Below are 25,697 nucleotides of genomic sequence, written 5' to 3'. Positions count from 1 at the left end.
CCAGTGGACCCATCCCTCTGTCCCCAAAACACGTCAATCAGCAGTGTGCCCACCACAACAGGGACCCCAGGCAACCCCACAAACACAGGACGATCAAGGACCTGGGATCAGTGGCATTGGGCACACGGTTCAGGGGACAGAGGCACAGGACAATAGGGAAGCTGGGAGGACTACTATGTGACAGGGGGAGGACAGGCCCAGGGAACCGACTCTCCAGGAGGCACTCATCATCATCAGCTCCCACGCCCTCACGTCCACAGACTATATTCTCCTTGGTGACCTCAACTTTCACCTGGAAAACACCCACAACCACAACTCCACAACCCTGCTAGAAAGCCTCACGAACCTAGAACTCAAACAACTGGTCACCTCACCCGCTCACTCAGCAGGACATACGCTGGATGCAATTTTCACCTCCAGCAACCACATCACATTCACAAACACCACCGAACTCCACTAAACCGACCACCACTGCGTCCACTTCTCCTTCACGAAACCCCCCACCCACTACAGACAATACACCACACCCTACTGAATGTGGGACAAGATCCCCATAGAACACCTGAACACCAAGCTCACACAAGCTCTACCCCCCTTCACCAACGACCCCAACATCACTGCTCACAACCTCACACACTGGCTAACAACCTGCGCAGACTCCCTCGCCCCATTGAAAAGTAACAACAACACCCGCAACATCAAGACCGCCCCCTGGTTCACCACTGAACTCCAAACCTCCAAGCGTGAATGCTGCAAAACTGAGAATGCATGGCACCAAGAGCCCTCCATGAACAACTTCTCCGCCCTCAAAACTACCATAAGCAAATACCACCAACTCATCCGGACCACCCAAAAGGGCTTACTACAAAGAACGCATAGATAGTCACTCACATAACAGCAAGGAACTCTTTACCATCATCAAAGAGCTCACCAAACCCAAATCCTGCACCATTGACCCCCCTCACACACAAAATCTTTGCAACTCCCTCTCCAACTACTTTCATCTCAGAATCTTAGACATACACAACAGTTTCACACCATCCGCACCCATCACCACCACCGACATGACCAACAACACAACACCCCCTCACACCAACCAACTTCACACCTGGACCGCTACCGCCGATGAAGAAACCGAAATAATCATGAACTCCATCCACTCAGGGTCCCCCACAGACCCCTGCCCCACCACATCTTCAAGAAGGCCAGCCCAATCATCGCTCCCCAGCTCAGCGCCGTAATCAACAGCTCCTTCGATGCCGCAACCTTCCCAGACACCTGGAAGCACGCCGAAGTCACTGCACTCCTCAAAAAAACCAAAAGCAGACCCAGAAGACCTCACAAACTACCGCCCCATTTCTCTTCTCCCCTTCCCCGCCAAGGTAGCTGAGAAGATAGTGAACGCCGGACTGTCTCACTTCCTAGAGGAAAACAATGGACTCAACGCCTCCCAGTCTGGATTTCGCAAGAACCACAGCACTGAGACCGCCCTTATCGCCTGCACTGATGACATCAGAACCAGAGTTGACAAGGGCGAGACCGTCGCACTCATCCTCCTGAACCTCTCTGCATCCTTCCACACTGTATGCGACCAAATCCTCCACGCATGCCTTTTCGGTGCAGGAATTCGGCACAAGTCCCTGGACTGGCTCACCTCCTTCCTCGCCGAAAGAACCCAGAAAGTCTGCCTCCCTCCCTTCCAGTCCCCAGCAACCAAGATCATCTGCGGGGTCCCCCAAGGGTCCTCCCTCAGCCCTACCCTCTACAACATTTACATGGCCCGCTTGCCAACATCCTCCGCCCCCACCGAATCACCATCATCTCATACGCAGACGACACCCAGCTCATCATCTCCCTCACCAGGAACCCTTCCACCGCTAAGACAAACCTCCACGCTGGACTCCTCAACACCGCCAAATGGATGACAGCAAGCCACCTCAAACTCAACTCCAACAAAACAGAAATCATCATCTTCGGCCCCAACAAAACAGTATAGGACGGCTCCTGGAGGCCCACCGCCCTAGGACCACCCCCAACACCCTCCACCCACGCACGCAACCTCAGCATCATCTTAGACTCATCTCTCTCCATGGCCCAGCAAATCAACACCATATCATCCTCCTGTTTCAACACCCTTCGCATGCTACGGAAGACCTTCAAATGGATTCCCTTAGAAATCAGAAAAACCATCACCCATGCACTCGTCAGCAGCAGATTAGACTACGGAAACGCCCTCTACGCTGGTACCACAGACAAGCTTCAGCAAAAACTTGAGCGAATCCAGAACGCAGCTGCACCTCTCGGTCTCAACCTCCCACACCACGAACACATCTCCGCTCACCTCAGATCCCTTCACTGGCTGCGCATCAGCAAAAGGATAATCTTCAAAGTCCTCATCCATGCTCACAAATCCCTCCACAACACTGGACCAGCCCACCTCAATGAACGAGTGAACTTTCACGCACCCACTCGACTCCTCCGCTCTGCTGACCTCGCCCTCACCACAGTACCCCGCATCCAATGCACCACCTCCGGAGGCAAATCCTTCTCCTGCCTCGCCTCCAAGACCTGGAACTCCCTCCCCACCAACCTACGCAAGACCCAGGACCTCCTGACTTTCAGAAAGCACCTCAAGATATAGCTTTTTGAGCAGAATACGGCATCCCCCCTACCTCCACCCCCCACAGCGCCTTGAGACCCTATCGGGTGAGTAGCACGCTTAAAAAAATTTGTTATTGATTGACTGATTGATCCTGGAAGCATACCACCATTCCCAGGAAACCACGGGTCAGATACTGGACAAGTTGCAGGATACCTAGCGGTTGCAGGAGGGACAGTACCTGGGGATCAGTGAGGACCTCAGGGACATCCACACCACCCTGGTCACCATTGCAGGGGTTCAGGCAGACATGGCCAACACCGTGAGGAAGGCAGTGGCACACCAACAGGCCCCTAACACTAGCCACACTGATGAACAGCCCTCCACCTCTGCTGACGCTAGTGGAAAGGAGGTCCTGACACAGGAACAACAGGCTACAAGCACCCCTCCCCCTGCAGATGGAGAACCACTACGCAAAAGGTCCCTACATTCCAGGCAGAAGCCAGAGAACATTGCCAAGTCCCCACCAGGAAATAAGACACCACTGAATGTCACCCTTGTGTCCCACACTATCACCCTGTCCACCTTGAACTGCCATTGCCCCACTCCCTATGCCCCCTTGGACAATGCACCTGTGATACCAATAGACTGGACTCTACACTGGACATTCTTCCATCATCAGCCCAGCCCATTGCAATACCCCCTACACTTATTATCACCTAAATAAACAGCCTTTGAACTTTTACAAGTATGGAGTCTGTCAATTGATTGAAATATGTATTAGTTTAACAAGCTGTAAACATTGCAATTCAAATGTTCAGTTATATATACATAGGTATGACCTGTAGTGGGCAGCAGTAAACACACCAGGAGCCAGAGTGGGGCACAGATATCTGAAATTAGAGATGCCAAAGGATACAGTAGGTGGCCATAGAAATTGGAAAATCAGGCTGCCATGTACAATGTCCAACACAAAACATCAATGGAAGGTGAGATTACAGTGTCTTACCTGTGTGTCACTGGAATTACTGTTGAATTATAGTTGTTCTGTTGTCGACATCCTCTTCCTCTGCCTCCTCTTCATCACTGTCTACAGGCTCCACCACTGCCATATGACCATCTCCAGCCTCATCCCCCTGCAGAAAAGGCACCTGGCGTCTCCAGGCCAGGTTGTGCAACATGCAACGTGAAAAGATGATTTGGCACACTTTCTTGGGTGAGTAGCACAGGGATCCACCTGTCAGATGGAGGCACCGGAATCTGGCCTTCAGGAGGCCAAAGGTGCACTCAGTGATCCTCCTTGTTCACCCATGTGCCTCATTGTAACGTTCCTCTGCCCTTGTCCTGGCATTCCTCACTGGGGTCAGTAGCCATGAGAGGTTGGGGTAACCAGAGTCACCTGTAAATATCGAGGGATACCTGTTAACCAGACACCCACCCTTAGGGCCAAACCCATACACCAACAGACACTGGGTGGGGACCATGGGCTCACCTATTAGCCACACCCTGTGCCTCTGGGGTTGAGACATCACTTATGGAATGCTGCTATTCCTCAAAATAAAGGCATCATGCACAGACCCCGGATACTTTGCATTGACATGGGAGATGTACTGGTCCGCCAGGCACACTATCTGCACATTCAGAGAGTGAAAGCTCTTTCAATTTCTGAACACCTGTTCATTTCTCCGGGGTGGGGGGACAAAGGCAATATGTGTACCTTCAATAGCACCAATGATGTTGGGGATATGTCCCATTGCATAGAAGTCAGCCTTCACTGTGGCCAAATCCTGCACCTGGGGGAAAACGATGTAGCTGCGCATGTGTTTAATCAGGGCAGACAACACTCTGGTCAGCAAGTTTGAGAACATAGGCTGTGACATCCCTGCTGCCATGGCCACTGTTGCTTGGAAGGACCCACTTGCCAAGAAATGGAGCACTGACAGGGCCTGCACAAGAGGGGGGATCCCAGTGGGGTGGCGGATAGCTGAGATCAGGTCTGGCTCCAATTTGGCACACAGCTCATTGAATGTGGCCCCATCAAGTCTGTATGTTAGGATAATGTGCCTGTCCTCCATTGTCACCAGGTCCACCAGGGGTCTGTTCACAGGGGTATATCTCCATCTCCTATTCATCCTCACCGGTTGAACTCTAGGGTGAAAAACGGTGAGCAAATGGTCATATTCAAACATATCCTCAGATTATTATGCCTTGCATTTTTTTTTCAAAAACAGTATGAGAACGTGTAGGTCCGTTGATGTGCCTACGTCTGCTATGACGCAGTTAAGTGCCATGGCCTGTTCCCCCCTGAAATGGTGGTCGCCTGACCTGTGAGGAGGGACAAGTGGAAATGAGGTAATTCCGCTGACGTTGTGCAACACATCATTGATTACCATTGGGGCATAAGGGTTCCCGGAGCCAATGGTGATGTACGCCGGCTGTGACGGTACGCAGCACCCCAGAAGTGACCACCATTTTCTATCTGCTCACTCACTTGCTAGCTGACCTTCAACAGGAGAGGACCTACACTGCAAGTGCTGCTGAGACCTATTTCTGGAAGTGACTATGGGTCAAGTGTCTGGGGAAAGGGCCCCTGCCTTCACTTCCGAGGAGTTGGAGAGACTAGTGGATGGGGTCCTACCCCAGTACCCTTTACTTTATGGTCCTCCAGACAAACAGGTGACTACACTGTAAGCACGATGCGTGGGGCATGAATGTTTGGAGTGCTGTGTATGTAAGCCTTGTGTAAGGGGGGGCTGAGGGGTCCTGGGCAGAGTGCTGCATGTTTGGTGGGCAATGTCTGTGTGTAAGGGGATGGGAGGGATATGGTGGGCCTTGAGTGTAACAGTCCGGACAGTATGACTAATACCTTTTCTTATGTATCATTTTCTGCAAGTCAGAGCCCATCAGAAAAAGGGTATTTGGCTTGCCATCGCCAAGGAGGTGTGGACCCTGGGGATCTTTGACAGGCGGAGCACCCACTGTCGAAAACGGTGGGAGGACCTACGCTGCTGGGCAAGGAAGATGGCAGAGGCCCAGCTGGGGATGGCCTCCCAATGAGGAAGAGGTGCCCATCGTACCCTGACCCTCCTGATGTTCCGCATCCAGGCAGTGGCATATCTGGAGTTGGAAGGGTGGTTGAAGGCATCACAGCAGCCAGAAGGGGGTGAGTATGAATTCAAAATCATGAAATTGCAATAGGTGTAAGCTAGGTGAGGGATGTGGGTCTCTGGGTGCCCCTAGGCCAGGACGAACATGCAGGATAGGTTCCATGATGGTCAGGCTCAGATGAACTCCAACCCCATTAATGCTAGTGGGCATCTACTACTGGGCAGGGTCTTGTGGGTTTCAGGTGTGCAGCTAAAGGTGTTAGGCATTGTACCCCATGGCCTGGTGACTAACATTGTAAGTGGTATTGCATGGCCTAGTGCATGAGCTGTTACCTGTGAGTTGTGTACGCCAACAGTGGTGTTGTTGCTAGCATTGACCAAGTGTACCCTCTGTCTCTTCCTCACCCTTTATGTTTTGTTGCCCTGTCCTTGTGTGCATTAGCATCATCTGGCGGAGGAGCAGAGGCACAGGCGATGGAGGGAGCTGCATCCCACATGGGCCTGGAGGTCGAATCCACCGACGGTGAGGGCACCAGTGAGATAGAGGGTGAGGGTAGCACCATGACGGGGACAGTTCTGACAGTGACACCATCTCCGATGGAAGCTCCCTGGCGGTGGTGGACACCTCTGTGCCCACCCCAACTACAGGTACAGCCGCCACCTCCTGTACCAGCACCGCCCTCCCAGCAGCCCCTCAGCAAGTTTCCTCTGTCCGCTCACCCATGAGGGTGGGCATCTCCTTCACCCCAGGCACCTCAGTCCCTGCCCCAGTCAGCCCTGCTGCCCTCAGTGAGGAGGCTATTGATCTACTGAGATCCCTGTCTGTTGGGCAGTCAACCATACTGAATGCCATCCAGGGTCTGGCAGGGCATTTGCAACAAATGCATTCCTGGAGGGCATTCACTCTGACTTGGCGGCCCAGCAGAGATCATTCCCACCTCCACCTCCTCTACCCAGTCCCATTCCCCTCAACCCCAGCCTATCCCAAGCACACCTTCAGACCTCCATGCACACAAATCAACACACAGAAGTGGCTCAGGAAAACACAAGCGCCACAAACCATCCCACAGGCACTCACACAAGCACCATCCAGATGCAGACACACCAACATCCACTGCCTCCACTGTGTCCCCCTCCTCCTCCTTATCCACCTCCCTCTCAGTAGCGTCTCCACTCACACCTGCATTCACTACATCCTCATCCACTACCTCCAGCACGCCTATCACTACACGCTTCTCACTGGCAGTCATCACCCCCACATCCATGCACACATTCCCTGTGTCCTCTCCCACTCTGTCTGTGCCTCCTCCTCCCAAAGTACACAAACACAAGCGCTCTGACACCCAACAGCCATCCACCTCACAACAGCATCCAGCCCTTGCACTGCACCCAAACACAGCAGACAGACACCTCCCACAACCACTCCCTTTTCCTCCACTCCCATACCTTCACCCTCTTCCAACCCCAGTGTCCCTAAAAGGCTTTTCCTCTCCTCCCTTGACCTATTCCCTGCCCCTCCCCACTGTAGTTTCTGCAGCTACTGCATGTGTGAGAGGCTCCAAGGAGGCACCCGTCAGCACTGCCAGTGTGCCTGCACCACCTGCCAAGGGCAAGAAGGGGCTGACAGCTAGCAGGGGCAGGAAGAGAACACCAGCTAGCAAGGCCAATGAGGCACCACCAGCCAGCAAGGGCAAGGAGGTACCACCAGCTGGCAGCAGCAAGGAGGCACCACCAGCTAGCAAGGGCGGGAAGGGAACATCAGCTGGCAGAAGCAAGGAGGCACCACTAGCTGCCAAGGGCAGGAAGGGAACAAGAGCTGCCAAGGCCAATGTAAAAGGAACCGACGCCGCAGGCAGGATGGATCTGGTGCCTGGGGCTGGAGCAGCATCTGAGCAAACAACACCAGCCATGACACTTCAGCTGTCTGAGGCTACAGGGAAAGGGCTGGAGCCTCCCCCCACCACTGACAGCACCGCCCCTTGCACCGTCACCTGCACCACTGCCAGCAGCAGCAGCAGCCCCAGTAGGCAGCCGTCCGAGGCTGCAGGGGATGGGCTGGAGCCTCCCCCACCACTGGCAGCACTGCCTCCTGCACCACTGCCAGCACCACAGCCAGCACTGCCACCTGCACCACTGCCAGCAGCCCAAGTGGGCAGCCATTCAAGGCTGCAGGGGAAGGGCTGGAGCCTCCCCCCACCACTGACAGCACCGCCACCTGCACCAGCGCCAGCACCACCACCTGCACCACTGCCAGCAGCACCACTGCCAGCAGCAGCAGCCCCAGTAGGCAGCCATCCGAGGCTGCAGGGGAAGGGGTGGAGCCTCCCCACCACTGACAGCACGGCCACCTGCACTGCCACCAGCACCGCCACCTGTACCACCACCTGTACCGCCACCTGCACCACTGCCAGCAGCAGCATCAGCCCCAGTGGGCAGCCGTCCGAGGCAGCAGGGGAAGGGCTGGAGCCTCCGCCCACCACTGACAGTACTGCCACCTGCACCACCGCCAGCACCGTCGCCAGCACTGCCACCTGCACCACTGCCAGCAGCAGCAGCCCAAGTGGGCAGCCGTTCAAGGCTGCAGGGGAAGGGCTGGAGCCTGCCCCCACCACTGACAACACTGCCACCTGCACTGCTGCCAGCACCGCCACCTGCACCGCCATGTGCACCACTGCCAGCAGCAGCAGCAGCCCCAGTGAGCAGCCATCTGAGGCAGCAGGGGAAGGGCTGGAGCCTCCCCCCACCACTGAAAGCACCGCCGCCAGCACCGCCGCCCGCACCGTCACCTGCACCACTGCCAGCAGCAGCTGCCCCAGTGGGCAGCTGTCCAAGGCTGCAGGGGAAGGGCAGGAACCTCCCCCCACCACAGACAGCACCACTACCTGCACTGCCGCCATCACCACCACCTGCACCACTGTCAGCAGTAGCAGCCCAAGTGGGCAGCTGTCCGAGGCTGCAGGGGAAGGACTGGAGCCTCCCCCCACGACTGACAGCACTGCCACCTGCACCGCCGCCAGCACTGCCGCCTGCACCACTGCCAGCAGCAGCAGCCCCAGTGGGCAGCCATCCGAGGCTGCAGGGGAAGGGCTGGAGCATCCCCCCACCACTGACAGCACCGCCGCCAGCCCCGCAACTGCCATCCACTGAGCAGCCGTCACCACCGGCGAGCAGTGTGTAGTCATGACTACATGGGCTGTAGTGCGTCCTGGCCCCTGCAACAACTGTAGGTGTGACACCAAGGTGAGTGACTGTGACCTTGCACCATCCAGGATCTGCATCACATGGCACAAGGCCCCCCCAGAACCAGTAATAGAAGGCATCTACTCCCCCCGTCCTTGCCAGGATGAAGCACACTAGGCACAAGGCCCCCTCCAGAACCAGTGGAAGAAGTCACCCACTTACCCCCTCCTTACCAGGATGAAGCACACTGGGCACAAGGCCCCCTCTAGAACCAGTGGAAGAAGGCATTCACTCACTCCCTCCTTGTGCCCCATCCAGAACCAGTGGAAGAAGGCATCCACTCACCCCCTCCTTGCCATGATGAAGCACACTGGGCACAAGACCCCGTCCAGGACCAGTGGAAGAAGGCATCTACTCACCCCTTCCCTGCCAGGATGAAGCACACTGGGATCAAGGCCCCCTCCAAAACCAGTGGAAGAAGGCATCCACTCAACCCCTCCTTGCCATGAAGAAGCACACTGGGCACAAGGACCCCTCCAGAACCAGTGGAAGAAGGAATCCACTCACCCTCTCCTTTCTAAGATGAAGCACACTGGGCACAAGGACCCCTCCAGAACCAGTGGAAGACGGCATCCACTGACCCCCTCCTTGCCAGGATGAAGCACACAGGGCATAAGGCCCCCTCCAGAACCAGTGGAAGAAGGCATTCACTTGAGAGACTGTGGCTTTGCACTCCCCAGGAGCAAGCAGTGGGCAAACCACCCACTTGAGAAACTGTGGCTTTGCGGTCTCCAGGAGCAAGCAGTGGGCAAACAACCCACTAGAGAGACTGTGGCTTTGCACTCCCCAGGACCAAACAGTGGGCAAATCACCATCTTGAAAGACTGTGGCCTTGCAGTCCCCAGGAACAAGCAGTGGGCAAAGCACCCACTAGAGAGACTGTGGCTTTGCACTCCCCAGGAGCAAGCAGTGGACAAACCACCCACTTGAGAGACTGTGGCTTTGCACTCCCCAGGACCAAACAGTGGGCAAATCACCCACTTGAAAGACTGTGGCCTTGCAGTCCACAGGAGCAAGCAGTGGGCAAACCACCCACTAGAGAGACTGTGGCTTTGCACTCCCCAGCAGCAAGCAGTGGGCAAACCATCCACTTGAGAGACTGTGGCTTTGCACTCCCCAGGATCAAACAGTGAGCAAACCACCCACTAGAGAGACTGTGGCTTTGCACTCCCCAGGACATCGCAGAGGACATGTAGCCCCCTCCAGGAGCATTGGCATTGTACCATCTTCTGGCTGAGGTAGCCCCCGTTTCCCTTCCCCCTGAGGTGCCTGTGTATCTTCGACCTGATGCCCCAGCAGTGTTCTCTCCGTGTTTAGACAGGAGTCAAGTGTGGCCTTGGCCTGTGTGTTATGGCCCTGTGGGCCACGGACATTTTGGATTGGGCATTGTCCCTCCATTTGTATATATTGTAGGTACTGTTTTGTGCTTTAAGGACGTATTAATCTACATTTTTAATATTACACCCACTTTACTCACTTCATTTTGTCCTTGCGTTCTTCCTGAGGGTTACGGGGTGGATATGTAATGTTGTTGCATCTGTTTGTGTGTATGGTGTTGGGGGTAGGGGTGGGGGTGTTGCATTTTGCGTGTGTGTGTCACTCTCTTTTTCCTCCCCACTCCCTTGTGTGCTAGGTGCGGTAGTCACCGTGGTCGTCTTCGCCGCGGGTCATGTTCCTGGTGTAGGAGGAGGTAGACCACCAGTGGAAATATGTGCAGTTCGGGCTCCATGGCGTCGTGGTTCTTCCTTGAGTGTGGAGAGGTGAGTAGTTTCCCTTCTGTGTACTGTTTCTGACGTGCTTTTGATGTCGTTGGTACCGCCCCAGAAAAGGTGTTGGATTGGCCTCTCATAATGCAATGTGCAGTACATTGTCTTCCGCCTGGCTGTTGGCAGTTACCGCTGCGGTGCATGTTGCTAACACTGTGGCGTTCGGAGTGTTAAAGTGGCTGTCTGTGTTGGTGGTTTCCGCTGTGGTCAAAATTCCATTTTTTTAACCGCCGGCCTGTTGGCGGTATTACCGCTGCTTTATCACCGACCGCCAGGGTTGTAATGAGGGTCTTAGTCACTTTTTGTTTGGAAGTCGACCATCTTCAGCAAGATGAAGCTACAGGCTGTAGCCAATGAGAGCTGACTGGGGCAGGGGATGAGGTGCCTGGGGCGAAGGAGATGCCCACCCTCCTGGGTGAACGGGGACGGGTAACTCGGTGGGGAGAAACTGGGAGGGCGGCGATGGTATAGGGTTGGTGGAAGATGACAAAGAATGTGTCGGCCCAGTAGGGTCTGCCCCTTCCAGGGAGCTCCAGCCGGAAAAGGTATCAGAGTCACTACCTCCAGTGGTAGTTGCCTCCCCTGTGGTACTCCACTCGCCCTTCAAACCACTGGCCCCTTTGGCGTCAGTCGACTCTGCCTCCTTGGAACCGTGGGCTGCTGCATCCTCACTCGCAAGTGCCTCAGCTCCCTTGCCAGATGATGCTATTGTACACAGGGACACAAGAGCACAGGGGTGGGAAAACAAAACAAGAAAGAAGTATGTCAAATCCTGCGTATATGTACATTTTGTGTCACACACACTCCCACACAGGTCAGGCACGTACCCTCAGCAGAAACAACATACGTTATGGATGTGCCTCTGAGTAGTGGGCATGACCCCAGAATACACCACATAACCTTCATGAAATACGACACTGTGTGAAGTAAACCCATGAGAGACCATGCGAGCCAATGCACTTGCAAGTCCATACGGCCACAATGAATACCAGATGACAAAAAGGGAACCCGCATAGGCCTATAGAGCCTGCCAAAACTAGCTATTACACCATCCCAAGGACTTGGAGGGGGCAGGACTGCAGGGACACACCTGTCTAAGTACCTGGAATTACAATGCACATATCCCACAGCACCCAAATTCAACCATCAAAGTGGTATCACAACAGTGTTGGTACTCACCCCCTTGTGGCTGCTGTGCTGCCTTCAAGCGTCCATCCAAATCTGGATAGGCCATCTCAGAATGCGGGCCATTAGGAGGGTCAGGGTCAGATGGGCACCCCTTCCTCATTGGGAGGCCTTCCCCAGCTGGGCTTCTTCGGTCATCCTGGCCCAGAGCCTCAGGTCCTCCCACCGCTTCCTGCAGTGGGTGCTCCACCGGTTGTAGACCCCCATGCTCCGCACTTCCTTGGCGATGGCTTGCCGCAGGCCTTTCTTTTGATGGACGCTGACCTGCATGGAATACACAGAGCAAAGAAGCAGATGTCAGTGAGGGTGCCCGGTATACAAATGCCATGCTGTTCCATTGTGAACGGCCAATGTTGACTTGCATTCTTTTGAACAAATTACAGGCAGAATGTGCCAGACAACCTACAGCTGGGCAGTCACACATCAAACACATATGCATACAGGCATCCGCCACAATCACACACATCTAAGGATGACTGATGGCAACTCACCTGCTCCTATGGTCGCCCCTACAACTTCGCATACAGGGGTAGGACCCCATCCACCATCTTTTCCAGCTCCTCCACGATGAAGACAGGGGCCCGTTCCCCTGTCACACGCGACATTTCAGGGACCAGAGTCAGGACACAGCAGCACACTCAGTGGAGTACTACCCTTTACGTGATTCAGGAGTCAAGTGTCAGTGATCTGACAAAATGGCAGTAGATACTGCAGTGGTGTGTACTGTCACCGCCGGCAGCGATCATGATTGGCCAAGGCTCCCCACTGGCAACCATGTAATCCAATAATCAGGTGCATGGAGGTGAACACTGCCTTCCGCCATGACAACTAACGCCAGGGAAATGAAGTCACTTCCACTCTATCATACCTGGATGGCAGGAGGCTGCCATTTTGTTTCCACCATGTCTCCATGGCCTGGCCGGGGGCCTCAGGCATGGCCCCATTCTCTCTTCCCTTCGTCGCTTGCTGACATGATTCTATGATCCCCACATGTACCCATGGTTGGAAGTGTGATCACACTGTGAAGCCATTATGACAGTGAAACCTCAGCACACATTTACCTGATGTTGTACTTCATTCTTTCCATTTGTGTGCACTACTTATGTGACGCATTTTAAAAAGTACAGTGACATCATGTGATGCAAGTGTATGTTGACACTCGGAATGTGTTCTTTCCTCCCCCATAGGTTCAGACCTGTGTGGCGAGGGAGGGCCCCATCTGTTTACAGACCCCTGGTAGATCTGGCCACTATTGAGGAACGTCACATCATTATCACCTACCGACTCAATAGAGCTACAATCCATGACCTCTGTGCATTAATGGATCCTGTTCTGAAGCCGGCCAATCGGAATCAGCATGCCATCCCTTCAACTGTGCAAGTCCTATATGTGCTCCATTTTTTTGGCCACGGGCTCATTTCAGGTGACAGTGGTCATGGCTGCAGGGGTCTCACAGTCAATGTTCTGCCTCATCCTGTCCAAATTCCTGGATGCCTTCTTTCATCACTTGCCAACGTATGTCCAGTTTCCTCAAAGGGCTGAACTCACCGCCATCAAATCTGGATTCTATGCCTTTGCTAATATCCCCCATGTGATGGGTGCCATTGATGGAACCCACATAGCTCTCATATCACCAAGAGTGAATGAACAGGCATATAGGAATCGTAAGAACTATCACTCCATGAATGTTCAATTGGTGTGTACTGCTGATCATTACTTATCATATGTCAATGCCAGATTCTCAGGATCAGTCCATGATTCTTCATCCTGAGAAACAACAGTGTGCCACACATGATGGGACAACTACAAGGGGACAGAGCTTGGGTCATAGGTGAGTGTGTATGACACTGGATCAGTTACATAGGTTACAGCCAGGCTGTATGCAAGTAATAGCAGTTTTTTCAAGTCCTCTTTCACCCACTTTTGCAGGTGATTCTGACTACCCCAACTTACAATGGCTCCTGACACCTTTGAGGGATCCCAGGACAGATGCAGAGAGGAATTACATTGAGGCTCATGGCCATACTAGGAGGGTGATAGAGTGCACTATAGGACTCCTGAAGCCAAGATTTAGTTATCTCCATCTCTCTGGGGGATCCCTGTGCTATGTCCCCTTCTGGAAGAGGAGGGTACTGTCCAACCAGACCTGCAACCTCAGAGAGGGGATGGGAGTGATGGTGAGGAAGAAGAGGTGGAAGGTCTCAACTCCATGACCCAGCTAATCGGTCTATACTTCAAGTGACTCTAAGGTACTGTTCAATGATGCTGATGTCTTCACTGCATAGTTACAGTCTGTTTCATGTCAGAAGTACTGTGGTGTCTTTTGTCGGTGACAATGCTAAATCATGACTTTAGTGGCATGTGCCAGGGAACCCGATATTTGGTACAGTGTGACATACTTCAGACACTACAGTGTGTTATATCCCCTCTTGCAATAAAAGTGTGATTATGATGGTAACTGGCTAATGCATTCACGGTCACAATTGATCTCTCATATTGATGAAGGACAAACGATTTGAGTGTATAGATTTATTTATTCAATGACAAAATATACATAGCTTTTGGGACAGTGAAAGGGAGTGGGCACATGGTGAAAAACATACTCAGGTACATATGCTCAGCTGTTGGTTGCACTGGGGTATAGTCCATGTGGCCATTGGAAGATAGTGTGATGGCTGTGGCATGTCAACAAGGTAACTCTGTGGCACACAAAGGAAACAGGTCAGGGCAGTGTCTCTTCCTGGCGCTAGGCTTGGTCTTGGCTGGTGTTTCACAGGGGTGTCTGGGTCTGAGGGCACGTTTGCAAAGGTGCAGCTGGGCTGCCGGGGTAGGGGTGCTGGTTTCCTGTGATTCCTCTGGCAGTGCCACCAGTCAAGTGGATGCTGCAGATATAGATGGCAGGGCAGTGTCCTGGCTAGTGGTAGGGGCTTGCAGGCGGGTGGAGGACTCAGGCTGGCCGTGGTACTGGTGCTGCAGCACCCCTGCAATGGAGATCCTGGTGGCATTGAGCTGTTTCCATTGCTCCATGGCCCTCTGGAGGTGTGCTAAATGCAGCCTCTGATTCTGCTTCAGGGTGTCCAGGATCTGCCCCATCCTGTCCTGGGTATGGTGGTATGCTCCCAAGACCTCAGCTAACACCTCCTGGGTTGCAGCATCCATCCTTTGGCCACCCCCCTGGGCCACTGATGTCCTCCCACTGGCCCTAGCCCCCTGTGCCTGTGTCCCCTGCACAGGTCTGGCAGTCCCACTTGCACTGGGCCCTTCTTCATCCTGCTTGTTGGTGGGTGGAGATTCTGGCCTCTGTGCATGTGGGCAACCAGTCCGTTGCCAGGAGACACTGGTGTGGGGTCGTTTGGCCAGAGCTGATGATGGTGCCTTTGTGGTAGGGGTGTCAGTGGTGTCCTGGGTGGGGCTTCTGGAGGGTGACAGTCCAGGACTGAGGGACGGGTCAGGGATTTCCTCTGTGTCCAGACATCCCTCTGCACTCTCCTGAGTGGGGCCTCCATCTTCAGGTGGAGGGCTGGCACTCCTTGACGTCTCTGTCTGGCTGGCATGGGTGATGGTGCCTGTGTGTGGGAGAATAGACATGTGGGTGTCCTGTACTTTTTGTGCAATTGCTGCACTGGTCTGCACTATTTAATGCTTATATCCCCCTGTTGTGGCATGCAAGGTCCCTTCCTATACATTTTTGTGCATTTTTTGTGGGATTCTGGGCATTCAGGGGACTTGGATGTGGGTGTTGTGGGTAGTGGATGGGGTCCTGGTGGCAGTGAGGGGATAGGGTCATGCATGCATTACAAGTGTGGTGGCTATGAAGGTATTGTAGTTGACTTACCCGAGTCCAGTCCTCAAGTGAGTCCGGTGAGGCCCTCAGGGTGCAGGATAACCAGGACCTTTTGCTCCCAGTCAGTGTATTCGGGGGGAGGAGGTGGGGGACCACCTTCAGTCTTCAGTACGGCGATGTTGTGCCTGGATGCCTTAGACCGAACCTTCCCGCGCAGGTTAGTCCATCTCTTCTGAATATCGTCTCTTGTGCGTGGATGGTTTCCTACTGCATTGACCTTATTGACTATCTACTGTCATAACTCCATCTTCCTGGCCACGGGTGTCTGCTGAACTGGTGCCCCGAATAGTTGTGGCTCGACCCTCAGTATTTCGTCCACCATGGTCCTTAGCTCCCTGTCTGTGAAGTGGGGGTGCTTAGGGGGTGCAATGGTGTGTGTTGTGGGTGGTGTGTTGTAGATGTATTGCTGAGGGTGCTGTTGTGTGGTTGGGTGTGTGACTTGTGTGATGTTGAGTTCAGTGTATGCGTGTTATGTTGTCAATATCTGTCGTGCTATTGGGGTTGAAAAGGATTGTGGGGTGTGTATGTGAGTGTTTTATAGTGTTGTGGATGTGTGTCAGGTGTGCGGGTTTCGAATTTGCCAATGTGTGTATTTGTTGTTTGTGGGTCCCATTGCTGGCCGTGGCAGTCCGTACTGCCAATGGTCGTTCGACATTCACTGTCTGCTGAGCTGATTTGTGCATCATTATTTGGTGGGCTGAGGATTTGTCTGCATGGCGGTGGCGGGGTGGGGTGTACTGCCTTTCCGCCTTCGTTGGCCCTGGCGGTGGGTGGAGGTTCCAGAATTTTTGGAGCTTTACCTTTTTGGCATTATTCGACGGTGTGCAGTCCACCGCCACTGGCGGTCTTCTGTTCAACGTCAGCACGGCGGACAGCGGTGATTAGCGCCAAGTTCATAATGAGGGCCTAAATTTGGATCTACTCCCAATTAAAAGTTATCGCTTGTTAAATGTAATGGGGTAACCCAATGTTAGTCAATGGGAGAGATAGGCCTTACTGTAGAGAAAAATGACTTTAGGAGTTTTTCACTACTAGGACACGTAAAACTTAACCCACATGTCCTACTATTTAAATACCATGTACCCTGCCTTACTGGCATTTAGGGCCTACCTTATGGGTGACGAGTTTTAAAAAGGACAATTTTGCCAGGTCGAAATGGCAGTTTACAAATGCACTGCAAGCTGCAGGGACAGGCCTGAGACAAGTTTTAAAAAGCCACTTTATTGGGTGTCACAATGAATGCTACAGGTCTACTAGTAGCATTTAATTCACAGGCCCTGAGTACATGTAGTACCGTTTACTAAGGACTTAGGGGGAGAGCACAGCAACTTTACACTGGTTAGCAGAGAAAAAGTGCACAGAGTCCATTTGCCAACAAAAATGGGTTCAGCAAGAGAAAGACAAAAATCTGTGGGAGACCCTGAAAAGAGAGCCAGGACCACAAGGTGCATGTGTACACAGGGATTTGTACTGTGCAGACATAGCGGGATAGCATTAGGCACTAAGGAAAACAAAAAAAAACTGATGTTTGGAATGCTTGAATTAATCTCAGTCAGTAATAATTGCTTTGGGCCACATTCAATATATCTAGGACACCATTATCCAGACTCAGCTGAACTGTGGGGTTCCACTATTAACCAGACCCTGCTAAGACATGGAATTTTACTTCTACATCTGTACAGACAAAACTTACTTTTCCCTATAAAAAAAGGGAAGGCAGGAACTGTTTCAGTGGGTGAAAAAGAAGGTAGTACTGTAGCTGGCTAATGAGAATTGATTAGAACTTACCCGGTGCCACTGTCAACATTAACAGTGAGTGGTTCATCCTACTCATTACAAGCTATGTTTCTGAAACCTTCTCTTTACCTTGTCTCCTGTGGCAGGGCTTCTAGAATATGAGTTGTTTTGTCTTCTTTTTCTTGGACAAGGAGATGACGCAGGTAATGTATATGATGGATTAGTAGGCACTACATCCTGCTATGCTTCAAGGCACAATTCCTACTCTTCTTCCATTGCAAGAAGATGAGGGGCCATCTTTGAGACCCAGTTTGCATCACATGTGCACCACAAAACATGGTACATACGTGACACAAACCTTAAGTGAAATTTATGAAGCCACGCAATGCCACTTTGCATAGCCCTGAGTGGCTCTATAAATCTGGAGTAAGGCAATTCAACACAAATCACTGAGCTGCCTTACTCTGCCCTGAGAAGGTATTTTATGGGCATTGTGTGGCTGTTCCCATGCAACTCCCATGGTATTTGATGCATTCCCAGATTTACCAGACCTGGTAGACCTGGGAATGCACTAAAAAAATACGTCATCTCAGGGAAGGCGTAACAAAGAGAAACATCTTTATTTCTCCTCATTACTTCCTCTTTCTATGTGTCCTGCATTCTGCAGAACACATAGAAATTAGAAATATGCAGGAGTACCTTCCTGCACAAAAACAATCCTGCCTGCAATCTAGGCACCCTTGCTCCATGGTGCAAGGGTGTCTGCATTGGCGCTAGACAGTCTATTGTGTACCAGCTCAGGGGAAAGGAAAGGAAGGTGCATTCCTGCCCTTTTCCTGTGATGCACTGCAGCAAGGTGACTTGCTGCACTGCACCATGCCACCAGTTCATAAATATGCCCCCTAGTGTAGCAGACTCTGGTTGCTTTTCAGTTAGCTGGGAAGATTCTGTTTTCTAGGATAATTTGATTTCAGACTCACTGATCCCAAATTCTCCCTGCCCGGAACAGGCATACCATGTTGCGGATCTTTGAGGAAAAGTGAGGAGGGAAGAAGTGCTCTTTCTAGGGTTGGTGGCACACTTCTTATCTGCACTGGCCACTTTCTTAGCAGGAATCTGTTACTTGGGTTCCATCTTCCTGACTTCTCATTAGTTAGCAACATAACAGAGAGGTACCTGAAATCCGGTGTCAGTAAAGTAGTAGTCTCATCCACTGCAGGCAAAAATGTCCTTTTGGCTATTCTTGTAAATGCAATCAATGCAAGTCATCATTTTAATATGTAACAATAATAGGCCTCTCATCTAAACTACTTGTTAGAATGGGCGCTAGTTAGAAACAAGCACTGGTAAGGTCAACAGGTCTCACACTCTCCTTTGGGAAAATTTGCTTTGGCAATGATTTTTAGTGATGCTGTACAGCATTCACAATGCTGTGCAACATGGCTGAAGTAAAAACACCTAAAAAAGGCGGTGTTGCTGCAACCATGCATACACACGCCTACAAAATCATGCAGGTGATTTATTTCCTTTTTTATTTATTGATTTGTGTGGAATCTATAGAGCAAAGAAGTTATTTTTCAAAACATTTGGGAGGAGGCACAGAGAGTGTGGGAGGGAGGACAAAAGAGAGAGCATTTATTTGAAACTGTACACATAGAGGAATGACACATGACTTTAATATCAACGTTTGTACAATGCTGGTGGAGTTTGCAGGAAAGCAATAAAAGTTGTTTACAAATAAAAAACAAAAAACAAATATGCTGGGCACGATGGGCAGAAGCAACCTGGACTGCAGGGGGTGGAACCTACATGAAGTGGGGGCAAGCAATACAGAAGGCAGGGCAAGAAGCGACTCAGAAAATAGGGGGAAGTAGAGAGCGACATGGAGTACAGGGTAAAGAAGCACTTGAGCGATAGAGAATAACATGGAGTTGGAGGTAGAAGAACACAAACGAGAGAGCAAAACGGAGAGCTGCAAATAATTAAAGAGTAGTTCAAAAGGGAGGCATCTGGAATATACATGCAGTCTCATTGAGTGTTTAACCAAAAATAAAAAAGTAGTAACTGAAAAGTAAGCAGTGGAAGGACACAAGTAATAATGCCATGCTCCAGGGGAGGGGCAAACACAAGAAGTTGAAGGAAAGCCCACACAAGCTAAAGAACAAAAAAGTACATGAAATGACAAGCATGGAGTCAACCAATGGTAAGCAATGGGTGGGCTCTAAGCCCTTTGTTAGATGACAATAGGTATTTTCACAAACACTCGGATTGCCCTGTCCCGTAGTTGAGACCTAAAACATCAAAAGACTTTCGTAGGTGTAAATGTCTCTAATATCTGGAATTCTTTGGTTATCAAGTTTGGTACTCCAGATACCTGCAGTAATAAACAATTTCTCAGAATCATGCTTTCTAGCTTTCAGACTGCAGACTTGAGAGAAGCACTAATTGTATGACTTGTTGGGGCAAACACCAAATTGAACTGCTGATTTGTAAAATTCATGTCGACAGTGGAGATGTCCCTCAACCCACATACTGTGCCTTCTTTACTCAGGTTTAACTAATATATTTGCAAAAGAAATACATGTGCATTTTTATCCCTGTTTTACTGTAATGATTTTAAATAATATCACAATAAACTGTTCATTCATTCACAATTTCTCAGCGCACCCTTCAAGTTAAAAATTGAACACTAATGTATTTCCTTCTTCCAAAATACCTCTGGTATCAGTAATTTTGGGAGGGGGGAAACTGATGTGGTATTCTCAAGCAACATGTAGTCAAGCGCTAAGCCACACTCCAGCTTTTAGGACCACTAACTATTGTTTCCATGAAAAAATCATGAGAAAAATATTTTCTCTTAAATATTGTGCATCTGATCCCAGTGATATTTCAACATTAGTGTCATAGTGAAAAAAGCTTTAAAACTGACCAGAACTCCAAAATAAGGGGGTCATTCTGACCCTGGCGGTCATTGACTGCCAGGGCCAACGACCGCGGGAGCACCGCCAACAGGCTGGCGGTGCTCCCAAGGGCATTCTGACCGCGGCGGTACAGCCGCGGTCAGAAACGGAAAACCGGCGGTGTACCGCCGGTTTTCCGCTGCCCTGGGGAATCCTCCATGGCGGCGCAGCTTGCTGCGCCGCCATGGGGATTCCGACCCCCACACCGCCATCCTGTTCCTGGCGGTTTTGGCCGCCAGGAACAGGATGGCGGTATGGGGTGTCGTGGGGCCCCTGGGGGCCCCTGCAGTGCCCATGCCAATGGCATGGGCACTGCAGGGGCCCCCGTAACAGGGCCCCACCATGATTTTCAGTGTCTGCCATGCAGACACTGAAAATCGCGACGGGTGCAACTGCACCCGTCGCACCCCTTCCACTCCGCCGGCTCCATTCGGAGCCGGCATCCTCATGGAAGGGTGTTTCCCGCTGGGCTGGCGGGCAGCCTTCTGGCGGTCGCCCGCCAGCCCAGCGGGAAACCCAGAATACCCGCGGCGGTCTTCTGACTGCACAGCAGTATTCTGGTGGCTCCCGCCGGCCCTGCGGTTAACGCGGCCGGCGGGAGTCAGAATGACCCCCTAAGTGTGCACATCCTTTGTATAATTTAAACTGTGATTTAAAGCCATTATAATCTGTTGATTTGTTTCTTTGATATGGCTTCCAGTCATCCACTCTAACGCAAGTGGAAATTCCACATTATTCTGAGAGAAAGCCTGGAAGAATTAATAAATACATTGCACCAGTTATTATTCATGAAATATTTCACTTATACAGAACCATGAAAAACCAAACCTTTTGCAGAAATGTTGTTACCCACACCCACAGCTTCAATGGTCTAATTTACAACAGCAGTGCTGGCTATGGTGGAGATGTTACCCAGGTAGCTTATTACTTCTTATTGGGTAGGGCCTTCATCTTCATCCCGGGCACTCTGACTTCACCAACATTCAAAAATCAGGAATTTTTGACAAAATCCTTAGCTAGCCTTGTTCAATTCGATTTATTTTCGAATGGCTTAGCTCCCAGAGTGAACGTAATAACCACTCATCAAGTAGACCTTTCACTGGAAATCCCTCATATGGACATGATGTAGTGGATACCAGTGGTAGCAGCTACAACCCCTGGCTTCCAAGCTCGTACTCCTAGCACGGACCTTGCTTAACCTTGCCTCAAAGGTAACAAAGGCAGCGCCAGGAACAGAAACTTTCTTGCGCGTCTTATCCCTCTAGTTCCTACCCTGTGTTTCACTTCTACCCCTTTAGCAGTGAACGGGAGCCTGTCAACTGTAAAGGAGTCATCCCTATTGCCGCATGGCACAGCCAGGAGTGGGGCACAAGAAACCTGTCCTTCGTCCTTCATTCTTCATACATGTAGTGCCCACAAAAGCCACTCTAGAGGCAGGGTTGCCTTATTTCTGCGGACTACCTAGGAAAGTGGTGTCACTAATCTCCTACTTTGATCAACCTCCGTAGCTTTTCTCTCCTGACAGTGTGTGATATAAGGAAGGGTATAGTCTGTGGGAGAAGTTATGGTGCTCGCTTAATGAAGTAGCACTGCAGTCCAGAGCCTGAATGTTGATGAACATTTGCTGCCTGGTTCCTTTTACACCTAGACTGGATTGTGCTGCGTGGGCTGCATCTCTAGGGTACTCTGGCAGTCTGGCACAGCCAGAGTGGATGGCATGAAAGGCACATTGTGTGGGTGTTTTTGTTTTTCGTCCCGTGGACCATGACAGAACGAGAAAATGACCCACAGACTGTCACTCTTAAGTTGAACCATCCAGAGTGTCCGACAGGCCAGTCCAACATTGGCAGTTCCTGTACTTTATGTAGGGCGCGGTTCTTAGGGGCATATTTATACTCCGTTTGCGACAAATTTGCGTCGTTTTTTTCGACGCAAATTCGATGCAAAACTAACTCCATATTTATACTTTGGCGTTAGACGCGTCTAGCGCCAAAGTTCCTGGAATTAGCGTAATTTTTTTGCGTGAACACCTTCCTTGCGTTAATGATATGCAAGGTAGGCGTTCCCGTCTTAAAAAATGACTCCGATGCTATTGCGTCGGATTTATACTCCCGGGCAAAAATGACGCCCGGGAGTGGGCGGGTCTAAAAAACCCGCATTTGCGCCGGATTTTAGCGCCTGGGTCAGGGCAGGCGTTAAGGGACCTGTGGGCTCAGAATGAGCCCAGAGGTGCCCTCCCCTGCCCCCAGGGACACCCCCTGCCACCCTTGCCCACCCCAGGAGGACACCCAAGGATGGAGGGACCCATCCCAGGGAAATTAAGGTAAGTCCAGGTAAGTATTTTTTTTTTAAAAAAATTGTGGCATAGGGGGGCCTGATTTGTGCCCCCCTACATGCCACTATGCCCAATGACCATGCCCAGGGGACAGAAGTCCCCTGGGCATGGCCATTGGGCAAGGGGGCATGACTCCTGTCTTTGCTAAGACAGGAGTCATTTCAATGGGGGATGGGCGTCGTAAAAAAAATGGCGCAAATCGGGTTAAGACGATTTTTTTGCCTCAGCCTGACTTGCCCCATTTTTAGATGCCCAAACGCCATTTTTCCCTACGCCGGCGCTGCCTGGTGTATGTGGTTTTTTTTCACGCACACCAGGCAGCGCCGGTCGGCTAACGCCGGCTAACGCCATTCAATAAATACTGCGCCCGCATGGCGCTTCAGAATGGCGTTAGCCGGCGCTAATTTCTTGGGCGCAAAACTGCGTTAGCGCAGTTTTGCGTCAAAAAGTATAAATATGGGCCACAGTTTTTGTTGCTGTAATGAACCTTAGGGTCTTCACTGATGGTAAGAGTCTGGTCTGGCTATGGACAACTCTATGAGCCACTAGGAGGTTCAATCAGGATATTATGCTATAGTTGGCATGGGAGCCACAGAGAGCATACAGGCTACAGTGAACATTGTGAGATTCAATTGACAGAGATGCTGAAATTGGTATAGCTGGCTGCATGGTGTTCTGCATTGCACATAAGCATATACAAAGCACATACAAGGTTAAATTGAGCATAGGAGGTGCACTGAGAATGGGCTGCTACACTCAGTATTGAGTGCTGCACTGAGTATAGGTGGGTGCACTAAGTATTGAGTACTGACCGAGACTGCACTGGGCAAAGTAGACTGCACTGTATAGAGGGGGCAGCATTGAGTTCCATGACCTGACCTGGCCGTATACTAAGTTTGGATGGCTAGTAGCATTCAAACCCATTGATGAGGTGCTCTGATGTCGATCCAAGTGACTCTTTGTGACTAGATAGAAGATTTTTAGGAGAGTTCTCACTTTTACTGAGGGACTGTAAGTGGATATTTATCCTCTGTTTGCGCCGGATTTGCGTCATTTTTTTAATGCAAATTCGGTGCAAACTTAACGCCATATTTATATTTTGACGGTAGACATGTCTAGCGCCAACATATTGGTGTGAAAGTCATTTTTTGTCTGCGGAAAACTACCTTGCGTCAATGAGATGCAAGGTAGCCGTTCCCGGGCAAAAAATGACTCAAAGGCTCTAATGCCTTATTTACCCTCCCATGCAAAAATCACTCACGGGAGGAGGAGGGACTTAAATAATGGCACTAAGCCTCCTTAGCACCACTATTTAATGCCAGGGTGAGGGCAGGTGTTGGGGGAGCTATGGGCCTTTTTCCATGGTCAGAGACCATGGAAACAGCCCACAGGTGTCCTTCCCTGCTGCCGGGGACACCCACCTGCACCCACACTTGGAGGACACCTAAGGAAGGGGGGACCCATTACAGGTAAGTATTTTTATTTTTTTTGCAAAGTGCCAAGGGGGGCCTAACTTAGGCCCCTTACATGGCACTGTGCCCAATGGCCATGCACAGGGGTCTTAAGTCCCCTGTACATGGCCATTGGGCTGGGGGGCATGACTTCTGTTGTTACTTAGACAGGAGTCATGTCCATGGGGGTTGTGCAAGCAGATAATGACGCTAATCCAGTTAGAGTAATTTTTTTTACTCCAACCTGAGTAGCGCCATTCTTTCACGCCCAACCTCCAGTTTCCCGTACGCCTCCCCCACCTGGTTAGCGTCCATAATTTTCACACTAATTTGGCCTTACCACCGGCTAGCGTCATAGCTTAAATATAATGCCCGGCTGGCATCCAGGAATGGCTCTAGACGCCGGTATACTTTTTGACGCAAACCTGCACTAACGCATGTTTGGGTCAAAAAGTATAAATCAGGGCTAAAGTACCTTCATTAGTAGTATGATCTATTGACATTTGAACAGTGACTCTTTTGGAATCATGATATTGGTGTAATTAAAGTGGAATCCTACCATTGCTACATCGATTTTCAAAGAGGAGGGACCCTTGCTAACTGATCTTTTTTTGGCAATTTCATTCACATTCGAGGGCGCTAGCAAAGAGAAAGGAACAGGATTCATAAAGATGAGCAGAATCTTATTCTGTTCAGGCACAGACAATTATTCACAATCTTAATTTTCGACCTATTTCAGCCAAATTATGAAATTCCCCAGCTCCATCCCCATTTTTAAAAATAGATGTGGGAATCACTGGTGTATATGCAAATTCTAATTTTGTGTATCAAGAATGTGTTGCAACTCCTGAAGGAGTCCTCAGGACTGGATTCGATCACTGGTAAGGAAGATTTTTTCTTGAAAAGAAAATACCAGTTATACATGTGAAAGACAGGAGTCCACAGGAAGGGTGGTAGAATGCTGGAAGACAAGCAGTCAGTACAAAAACAATGGCAGAGCCTTATAAGACAGTGAAAAGGAATTGTGAGAAGAGGTTGAAGGCCTGACTGCATGCGTAGTTCAGGTAAGTCCTAGGAAAATTCTAAGGAGAACAATAGAGACTGGCGGCATAGAACCAACTGAAAATACTATGGCTGCATTGAAACACAGTGAAAGGAAAGGAAGGTAGTTCTTAAATAACATACAGACAGGAAAAGGAAATGACAGATAAATCACACAATGACAGCCATGAGACGTTAGGAAAAAGGAAACACAAACAAGACTGCAACTTCATCTTGGAACTAGCAGGATGAACATAGAAAACCAGGACTGGATTTAATTCTTCAGAAGGCTTTTAGAGGTCCTTAGACAGTGATAACACTCCACCTCCAGGAAGGCCATGAAGGTGTTAATTAGTGTTAACCACTCCTTCCTGCCACCCTCCCTAGTAGAGTTTAACGATGGCACACACACAAAGCCATATCAGGGAGTTC

Source organism: Pleurodeles waltl, chromosome 2_1, assembly GCF_031143425.1.
Source record: "Pleurodeles waltl isolate 20211129_DDA chromosome 2_1, aPleWal1.hap1.20221129, whole genome shotgun sequence".
NCBI classification, from domain to species: domain Eukaryota; kingdom Metazoa; phylum Chordata; class Amphibia; order Caudata; family Salamandridae; genus Pleurodeles; species Pleurodeles waltl.
Note: the sequence above shows the minus strand (reverse complement) of the source record.